This window comes from Marmota monax, unplaced genomic scaffold, assembly GCF_021218885.2.
Source record: "Marmota monax isolate L192 unplaced genomic scaffold, Marmota_monax_Labrador192_F-V1.1 WCK01_AAM20220418_F8-fsc00005, whole genome shotgun sequence".
NCBI classification, from domain to species: Eukaryota; Metazoa; Chordata; class Mammalia; order Rodentia; family Sciuridae; genus Marmota; species Marmota monax.
The window spans coordinates 32,439,686-32,450,158 of NW_026692254.1; the positions used below are offsets into that span (position 1 = coordinate 32,439,686).

The window sequence follows — 10,473 nt, forward strand, 5'->3', positions numbered from 1 at the left end:
TCTCCCAACCCTTGGTTCCTTTCTTCTACTGATCTCTCCCTTTGATTTTTAGAATATCCATCCCCACCTTTGTTTTTGATTTTTTCCTCTCTAGCTCCCACATGTGAGAGAAAAGTATGACCTTTAATCTTCTAACTTTGACTTATTTTGCTTAACATGATAGTCTCAAGTACCATCCATTTTCCTGTAAATGACATAGTTTACAGGAAATAATTTACAGGCTGAATAAAACTCCATTGTGTATATATATACCACATTTTCTTTACCCATTCATTCCTTGATGGATACCTAAGTTGATTCCATAGTTTGACTATTGTGAATTGTGCTGCTATAAACATAGATATGCATGTTTCACTGTAGAAAGATGACTTTAATTCTTCAGGGTAAATACTGAGGAGTGGTATAGCTGGGTCATATGGTGGTTCCAGCCTAGTCTTTTGAGGAGCCTTCATACTGATTTCCATAGTGGTTGTACTAATTTATAGTCCCACCAACAGTGTAAAGGTGTCCTAAAGCCAGGTTCTATCAGATGCTTTTCAGATATCAGCAGCAGAGTTCACCTTTAAGCAAGTGCAAGGCAGGTTGGCTTAGCGTCTGTGGGAATGAAAATTCTTTCAATTCACTTTAATCTAATTATCCCACTGGGTGCCAAGTGCTGTATGAGACTTTGTACATACAGGGTTAAGCTGGACACCTTTACTCTGGGATCCTTTGGTGAGAAATACTCAATGTCTGTGTCAGTGGAAAGTAGAAACTACACTATATATGGACCAGGTGTTAGGGAGCATGGAGGAGAAATGTGACCCAGGCTATTTGTCAGAGGAGGTTTTTGGAGGTATTGTGCCCCAGCTGGTTTTTATAGAATCATTAGTTAAGACAGTAGGCAGGAGATGCAAAACTACTGCATTCTCCAAGCACGTTGAGGCCAGAGGCTGTGGAGCCTATGGGAGTGGCTGGATGAACTTCAGGGATAAGGAAGGAAGCAGCTGGAGAGACAGTTGGGGCACCATCCAAAGAGCCTAGACTCTGCTCTAGGGGAGCCATATTTTAAAAGATATTGGTCAATCTGATTTGCATTTTTAAATACATAATTTGTAAGGCACAGTAACTAGGCCGGATGGGAATCAGTACAGCAAGAACCAGTTCTCTCCCTCTGCAGCCCTTTGTATCTTCCTAGGATCTTGCCCCCATTGGGGGTCACCACTGTTTGCTGACTTAGTAAGAAGTTGTACAGGAAGCTTAACCCCAGTATCCTATAGTGGTACTGGTAATAAAGGTGAGTGTGTGTTTGTGTGTGTGTGCATACACAGGTACTAGGAGTTTCCACCTACCTTGACATTGAAGGAAAATGAGGCATGTTTTGATTGCTCTGCACATCAAACTCAATTTTATTTCAAGAGATCCTCATTTAAGTCTGGCGGGGGAGGAGAAATTGCTTCCACCATGAAGCCTACTTAATCATGATCAAATCCTGTACTTGTATATGCTGTAGGTTAAAAGAGAGGAGGATGTGATTTAAATACCAGCATTGATGGAAGGAAGGGGACAAGTGAATGACAGGAAGCAAAATCTCAGGTGTATTTCCTACAGACATCAGTTTCCTGAATCTTTGGAACAGCATTTTATTACCATTTATGTATGGAAACACTGAAGTTCAAAAATGTGTAGCAGAAAACACACTGGAGGCTCAAGTTTAAGCTCCTGACTCAGTCTGAGAACTGTGTCCTCTAGCAGTCTATTGTGAGAAATACCTGAGAACAGAACCTACCATAATGTAACTGAGATTTTGATAACTACAGCAGTGCCGTCAGAATGAGGCACTGAGCAATGATGTCCAAGGATGTCCACATCCTAACCCCTGGAATCTATGAATATATCATATTAATGGCAAAAGAGACTTTGCAAATGTGATTTAGCTAATGATCTTGAGGTAGGAGATTATCCTGGATTATCAGGGTGGGTCCAGTTGAATTGCAATAGTCTTCCTTAGAAGAAGGCAAGAGGAGTAGAGTTGGTGGTAGAAGAGGTTGCAATGGAAACAGAGGTTGAAGTTATTTGAGGAAGGGGTCATGAACCAAGGAATGGAGAAGGCCTGCAAAAGCTGAAAAAGATAAGAAACCGCTTCTCTCCCTCAGAGCTTCCAGGGGACTTGTCCCCAACTTGCCCCAGTGAGACTGGGCCTCTAGAACTGGAAAAGAATAAACATGTGTTGTTGTAAGCAATTATGTAGCAATATGTTATAGTTGGCATTAGGAAACTGATATGTGGATCAAAGACATTCTAACAGAGATCCACTGACTCAAAGTATCTTGAAAAGATTTGTTTAAAAATGTCTAATGGAATAACCACACTTCCATTCCTTTGAATGAATATCCTTGGTGGTAGGATATTCATATTCCTTGGTAGCAGGACTCCATCTTTTTAAAATTCAGCAAATATTAATTGAACCACTTTCTGTGATACTTAAAATGTGGTAAGACATGTGTTTTTTTTTTTTTTTTTCCTCCTGGTAGCTCCCACTCTAGGAAGAGAACAAACCTAAGTTCACAAATTCTAGTAATAATGGCAGAAACGTAGGTTCTGAGAGGTTCCCAGTGCAATGGAGGATAAACTAATGGAGACAGCCCCTGGGGCAGGAAGGTCAGGGGACATAAAAACTAGCCTGGATTTTGGCACCTAGAAATTGAGGACTGGAGAGGAGAGGACAACTCAGATGAAAGCCTGGTGCAAACATAGGCCTGTGAATAGTGTTTAGAGAGGGCTATGGACTGAATTGTGTACTCCCAAATTCATATTTGTTTGATTGTTCTTTTATTTATTTTTTTTTATATAAGGTCTCACTATGTTGCTGTGCCTGGTCTTAAGCTTGCCACCCTTCTGCCTAAGCTCCCTAGTTGCTGGCATTAAAGGTATGCATCACTGGTTCTGGCCCCCCAAATTTATATTTGAAGCATAACCTATCATGTGACTGTATTAGAGGGAGGTCTTTAGGGAGGTCAATAAAGTTAAAGACAATAGCTAAGGGTGGGTCCAGTAGGACTTATATAGGAAGATTCCAAAGATCCATGTTCATGCACAAAAGAGAGCTGTACAGTACAGTAGATGCCATAAACCAGGAAGACAGACCTCACCAGAAACCAGCTGTGCTGCCACCTCCATCTTGGACTTTGAGCCTACAGACTTCGAGGAAATAACTGCTTGTTGTTTAGGCCACCCAGTCTTTGGTATTTTATATATTTGGTGATGGCAGCCAAGTTGACTAACACGGCTAGCAATAAGCAGTCAGATGTGATTGGAAAGTACTACAATGTGAAGGAGGAAGAGAGAGGTTGGAAGTATAGGCTAGGGCCAAACTGCACCATGACTAAAAATATTCTACTGTAGCCTTGGAGACAACCAAGCACCTCAAAGACTGACCCAGTGAGGAACATGAGGGAGGATCAGGTGACAGCATCTAGGGCCCACAGTGAGGCACTGGCCCTTCTGTGATGTGTCTAGTAAAAGTGTTGCAAGTCCATGTCCAGAATACAATAGAGAGGGCTCCCCTCTGAACTCCTAGCAAAGATAGAAGGCTGGGTCCACAGAACATAGCTCACTTGCTGGGCTGTCTTTCCAAGAGAGGGGCTAGCACAGAAGCCAGGTGAGTGACCTACCACACACATACACATGCACACCCACATGCCTGTTCTCACACACTTTCTTCCTTATACACACAAAAACACACTCACACATTCTCTCATACACTCATACATACACACATGCTCACACATGTATAAACAAATACAGTTAAACACTCTCTCAAGCTGGTGAGTGCAAAAGATGACACAAGTTAGAAAAGCACCCCATTGTCAAGATAAAACACTTTGGCCCCCTGGAAATTAGACTCCCTTGGGGAAGATGGGAAGCAACATGGGGGGAGAATTGACTACTGACCCAAAAGATACTAATATTTATTTATTTATTTACTGGGCATTAAATTTAAGGGTGTTCTACCACTGAGTCACATCCCCAGTCCTTTTTTGTTTTATTTATTTTTGAGACAGGGTCTCACTCATTTGTTAAGGCTGGCCTCAAACTTGCAATCCTTCTGCTTCTGACTCTTGAGTTGCTGAAATTCCAGGAGTGCACTACCACACCCAGTCCAGATGCAAATATTTACAACAGAAATTGAGTGATCGAGCAAGAGTTCTCTACCCTCTGTGGGGCTAAGTTGGATTCAGCCACAGAACACTTGCACACAAAGGATGTGTGGCTGTGTATTCTTAACAGCTGCAATGACAGCGGCAGCAGGAATATTTGGCAGCTATTAAAAGACAAGTTATCCCACTCTTTAGAATATTTATCCAAAAGAACTAAAATCAGCACACTATAGTGATACGTGCATAACCATGTTTATAGCCGCACAATTCACAATACCCAAGTTATGGAACCAGCCTAGGTGTCCAACAACAGATGAATGGATAAAAAAAAATGAGATATATATACACAATGGAGTTTACTCAGTCATAAAGAATGAAATTATGGCATTTGCCAGTAAAAGGATGGAAATGGAGATCATCATACTAAGTGAAATAAGCCAAAATCAGAAAATCAAGGGTGGAATGTTTTCTCTCATATGCAGAAACTAGAGAGAAAAAGGAACAAGCAGCCCTCTCATGAAAACAAAAGAGAGACCAAGAGAATAAAGGAAGGGGGTTAGGTTCAGTGAGGAGGGGAGAGAAAAGGGAGGCACTGGGGAATGAAACGGATCAAATTATGTGTATGTTTGCACTTGTCATAATGAATCCCCCTATTGTGTATAATTACAATGCACCAATAAAAACCATAAAAAAGTTATCTCTATGAAAAAAGATGGAGCCGGTGTGAGAATAGCTGAGGTGAAACAAGGAGAATTTAAATTGCTTGTCTGCCAATGAGATGGAGGGAAGTGTGAACTGAGAATTAGGGAACACTGGTTTCTGGAATTTCTTAGAAGGGACATGTGAAGCCCAGGATGTCTCTAGAAAAAAGAGAGGATGTTTTAATGAGGCTGATGCCATGTGTTCTGCCCTGCACTGAACTGAATCCTAGACATTCTTTCAGTTTGTTTTCTTCCCTTTGGGAAAATCTGTTGCAGTGTTTTAACACTAAGCCAAAAAATGGACACTTTTCTGTGCCATAAAAAGGGAGGTGCAGCCCCAGTATCAGGAACACCCACAAATATTTTGGGATGGACTCTATCACTTTGCCATGGTTAATATTCCATGAGATGACTGATGTATCCACTAGCATCCACAACCAAGTCTCACCTGTTCTGAACCTTTTCCTGTCAGTCACTCTCACCCCTCTGGGTGCAAGCTCACCATTTGGTCAGCATGAAGTCTTTTATTCAGTGAAAGTGAAAACTCCACTTAATTCCTCCTAGCTTGGCCTTTTATTTTTGAAATTCAGAGTTTAGAATGCCTAGAAAAGTCTGTAAACTTTCAATAGAGCCTGGATCTTACAATATATTTTCTTTTTCTTTTTCCCTTCTCTTCACTCCCTCCCTCCCTTCTTCCTTCCTTCCTTCCTTCCTTCCTTCCTTCCTTCCTTCTTTCTCCCCACCCCTGAACCCCCTGCCTCTAGTACTGAGGATTGAACTCAGGGATGCTCTACCATTGAGTTACATCCTTGGCTCTTTAAAAAGAAGTTTTGAGACAGAATCTTGCTAAGTTGCTGAGGCTGACCTTCAACTGTGATTCTTATTTTTTGTATATATCACCATTCTAGGTCTGGATGAGGGGTCAATGCATGTACATACAGATCTGTGTGACTTATGACATAGTATTTAACAAAAGTCAGAAACCTGGAATGATCTTTTCCAAGTCTCACCACTGAGATCAATGATGACCACTTAGTGGAGAAAGGACAGTGCACACAGATCCCATCCTTTATTCTTAAGACAATTGTATAGAGTGTCACAGATTCATTCTCTAAGACTCAGTCCTGCTTGTGTAAACACCTAAATAAGGATTCTTATAGATTTATCTATCATTGCATGGATGGTTCTCAACTTACCATGGTTTGCTTATAGTTTTTTTGATGCTGCAAAAGCAATATGTCTTGCATAGAAACCATACTTTAACATACATGAACCATACGTTAACAGATGGTTCATACATGAACCAAACGACTCTGTTGTTCACTTTCAGGGCAGCATTCAATAAATGATAGTAGATATTCAGGACTTTATTATAAAATAGGCTCTGTGTTTGCTTTCTCAGCACATACAGAGAAAATTAGCAAGGTCCCTGTGCAAGGATGACACACGAATTTGTGAAACATTCCAGAATTTTTATAGTAGAGAAAGCCAGTGCCACCGGCACAGCATGGAGTCCAATCTCAAATTCCTTTGTACTGACTGTGCTGAGCAAGATGGACATGTGCTGCTCCTTGGCCTCTACTTCTTAGCAAGGATGTTTTTAGTAGTTCCTTGGACACTGAGTATTCTGTTTGGACCTCCACACTTATGAAATAAAGCATCTGAGTTCCTGCATATCTCTATGGAAAACTTGGCAACTGGAACCCTCCTTGGCCTCACCTGGGTTGGACATGTTTACCCCAAAACATGTCCACTTCCATACCCCTGTGTGATCTTATTTAGAAACAGAATCTTAATTACATGTCATTATGGATCTTGAGATCATCCTAAATTTAGGGTGGGCCATATGTAATGGCTGATGTCCTGAGAGAAAAGAGGGAAAGACTTAAGACACAGACACAGGGAAGAAGGGCATGTAATAAAAAAAAAAAAAGGACATGTGAAGATAGGCAGAGGCTGGAGGTAGGCAGCTGCAAACCAAGGAATGTCAAATCTTGGGAAAAATCGGTATCTTTAAAAATAAAGTCCAGCCCACATCTACAGTACCAAATATTGTGAAAACATTTACTTATTTTTATTAAAAAATATTAAATTCTTTATATTTATAGCTTTTAAAAAATCATTCTTCTTCTTCATAGAGGGAACTACATAGAAATGATTGGGGATCCCCAGCAATCACTGGCAACTGGAAGAAGGCATGGGACAGTGTCAGAGCCACCAGAAGAAACCAGCCCTGCCAAATCCTTGATTTTAGACTTGTGGTCTCCAGAACTATGAGTGAGTACATTTCTGTTGTTTTAAGCTAACAGATTTGTGGCAATTTGTAGGGGCAGACTGAGTAAACTAACTTGCTGTGCTTACTCTGATATGGCCTCCAGGACATGGTCTCCAGAGAAGGGAGAGGCTCTGACTGGAGCCTCTCTCTTCTCTTCCACAGGGACAACCTCAGGGTTGTCCTCTTCAAGGGCCTCAGAGGGTCTGGTGAGACCACCAGGGATCTTGTATTGGCTTTCCTCAGGGGAGAAGCCATGTTGTTCTCTTCAAAAGGTCTAGCTTCAAAAGGACTCAGGATTTTCTTCCAAGCTGAGTTTGCATTCAGGTGCCACTCCCATTATGATTAGGATCTGGGCAGTATACACACTCTTTGATGTGGTCAGGTTTCTCAGGTTCGGGTCACTGTCTGCAGAATTGAATCTGATGTGGAGAACTCCTCAGCCTTGTGTGGGATTTCTGTGGGTCTGGTACTTGGCCTTGTTGGTCTTTCCTGCTGAGTGAACATTTCCTCTCTTGCTAAGGCTTCTGGGAAGTGAAATTCTTTTAAACTTCTGGACCCCTTTCCGACATCTGAGAACGTGGGCTCAGTTATCACTGAAACCCCATACAAGCTCTGTGGTCTGGCAAAATCCTATCTGCTTCCTCCTTTCTTGCCAGGGTTTTGCCTTCCCTGGCAACAGAGTGTTGGGGTCCGAGAACAATGTCCAAATGTCCTACTTTTCCTGAGACTGAAGGCATTTCCTGTAATGTGGGACTTTCGCTGTAAAAACTAGGAAAGTCCCAGGTAAATGGGGATAGGTTGCCCTCCCAAGTCTTGGGAAAAATAGGTATCTTTAAGACAAAGTCCTGCCCACATCTACAGTACCAAATATTGTGAAAACTTACTTATTTTTATTGAAAAGTAACGATTAAATTCTTTATATTCATAGCTTTTAAAAAAATCATTCTTCTTCATAGAGGGAACTACATAGAAATGTTTGTGTTTGTTTCAAAAGCACTGTCAGAGGTTGGGTTCTTCAGAAGTGTTATCTAAGAAAAAACATGGTATGTGAAAGTGATTTCGTGAGAAAGTTTTCCAGGAAAAGTTGAGAAGTCACTTCCATCTGTTACCATGTCCATCCCCAAATTCTGCAGAAGATGCAAACTCATAGGAAGCTCAGGACAGCTGGCCACAATCCTGAGGAGGGTTCCAGGGACACCTCATCTCAGGAAATGGGACTAAATAGAAAGAGAACCAAGCATGATTTAGTCACTATCAACAGTATTAAGAAAGTAATATTTCCACAGGGGATAACCCTAGCTCAGTCCCACAGGGATACTCTGGAGAAAATATAAGTGACAAGTTATAGATGCCCTCATCAGGAAAAGAGGTCTTAATCCCCCTGCACCCTTGAGTGGTTGGCAAGGAACTATTCTTGTGGGTTGTGACATTCTCTGACTCTGTGTGCTTTGGCAAAGTAGGATTTTGTAGCCTGAGGACAGTCCTTTGATGAAGAGACTTGGATTCTGGTACTTGAGAGTAAAAGCAAAGAGAGAGCTGGTGAGTGTGAAAGTGGCCCAAGGGCTGACATGTTCTTCCCACAAGAGGACCAGAGGCACAGGACCTCTGTGGTTTGCTCAGCAGGCCATGTTCTCTCAACCCTCCCTATGACCCTAACCTCCTCATCAATGTCAAACATCATAATGAGGCCAAGCTCCCTTGGGTCCTGGATCTGTGCTGTCTACAGGATCTGTGGGCCCCAGATACACTCAGGGCCAGCATTTCCATCTTGGCTCCAGTCACACAGCCTGGTCTTCCACTTTCCTTCCATTTCCTGTTTATCTTCAGGCCATCTGCCTGGGCTGTCTTCTGTCTTCTCAGGAGGCAGGAATTGCCTCTTTACCCATTGCTTTTCAACTCTTCCCTGTTTCTCTTTAGGAATCCTTTTTGAATGCGAGGATTCAATTTAGATGAAGGCCACCCCACCTCTCTGTCTACTCCCTGAACAACCTCACGCTCCACCACGCCACAAACTTAAGAGGAAAAGTAGTTCTCTGGATAGTTTCACCAGGGGTAAATCTCCAGAACTCCAGAACTGAGTCAGTGTGTCCCACATTTTTTGACCTTGGTCCTCTCTCTTTACCCTCTGCCTACCCTCTTGAGTTCAGCCTATTTTCATCATTACCAAATGCCAGCTGTCTCCACCCAGCTGTCTGCTTCCTTATTATATTCCTTGAAAGAGACAGAAATAAAAACACAGGTTTGCTTGCCCATAGCCAGCACAGAGTTTGGGTTTGAGATCTATCAAGAAATCTTTCTCAAGCTGCCACCAGTCATTGTGAACTCACTGTAAACATGGACAATGGAACAGTGTCCTGGCGGGTAAAATGAATTCCTAATCATTTCAAGACCATCAGTCTTGTGCCATGTACTATGCTATATGCTAAGCATAAACCCATGAACTGAAAGTCTGAGGTGATCTTCACTAAAAGTTTCTTCAGCACCAAACCTGAATCATTTTCTTCTGCTTTTGTCCTACTTCCAGAAGAGCTGGCCCAGTCTCCCTGTCAGCTCATGCCTGAACAGAAGTCTGAACAGAAGTCTTTCTCCCTCCATTACCTAAGAAGAGAAACTTCCATGTCTCAAATTGACACCTCATTCTGTCTGTGGAGAGTGAACCTAGGATAACTTTACCTATCTGGCATCTCCTTAGCACTTGGGATCCTGGCTCCTCACCAAGTTGGTAGCTTTGTGAGTTCTTCTGCTGGGAGCCCTGCAACCACATTTCTCAGAAGACCCAATTTAAACCCAAACATGGCCACAAGGGAAATAGGGCAGCCATTTGATGGTGTGGAGAGTTCATGAGAAAAAATGAGTAGACATTTTTCTTAGCTCAAGGAGCCTGTGTGTAATAGTGGTCCACTTTATGCTTTGAATGTAGCCCTTGCTGCTCTGCCTCTGCAACTTTATTTTTAAAATGGACATGCTTCTTTCTCTTTCTTCTCTTCCTTCTCCCTTCCTAATCTCACGGGAAACATGACCTTTCTTCCCCATCCTAGGCAGAGTTACGTGTCCTTGAGTATACACCCACCACAGAAACTAAGTAATTTGGGATAACACCAGAAGCCTTAAGCAATGACTGTCTCCCAAATTAACAAGTGAATTACAACTCCTGACAGAACACAAGGAATGTAGCCTTTGAATCACCTCCCTACACCCCACTTCTGATGATGGGCAGAATCACAGCCTCTGGGAAAGGAGTTCAGTGTGTTTCTTCTTTTCTAACAAAGCAATAAAACTTCTATTTTACTTTTTCATAAAGCTGTGTCCTCATTATTGGATTGGCATTGGGGACAAGGATGGAGCTTTCAGTAACATG

The 10,473-nt window shown here is 42.1% G+C and overlaps 1 non-coding gene across 1 annotated transcript; it reads left to right on the forward strand.

Annotated features, from left to right (window-relative positions):
* Positions 1–6,212: 6,212 nt before the first annotated feature.
* On the forward strand, positions 6,213–6,314 carry LOC124089548 (U6 spliceosomal RNA). Its single transcript, XR_006850779.1, has one exon. It is a non-coding gene; the product is annotated as a U6 spliceosomal RNA (small nuclear RNA).
* Positions 6,315–10,473: the final 4,159 nt, after the last annotated feature.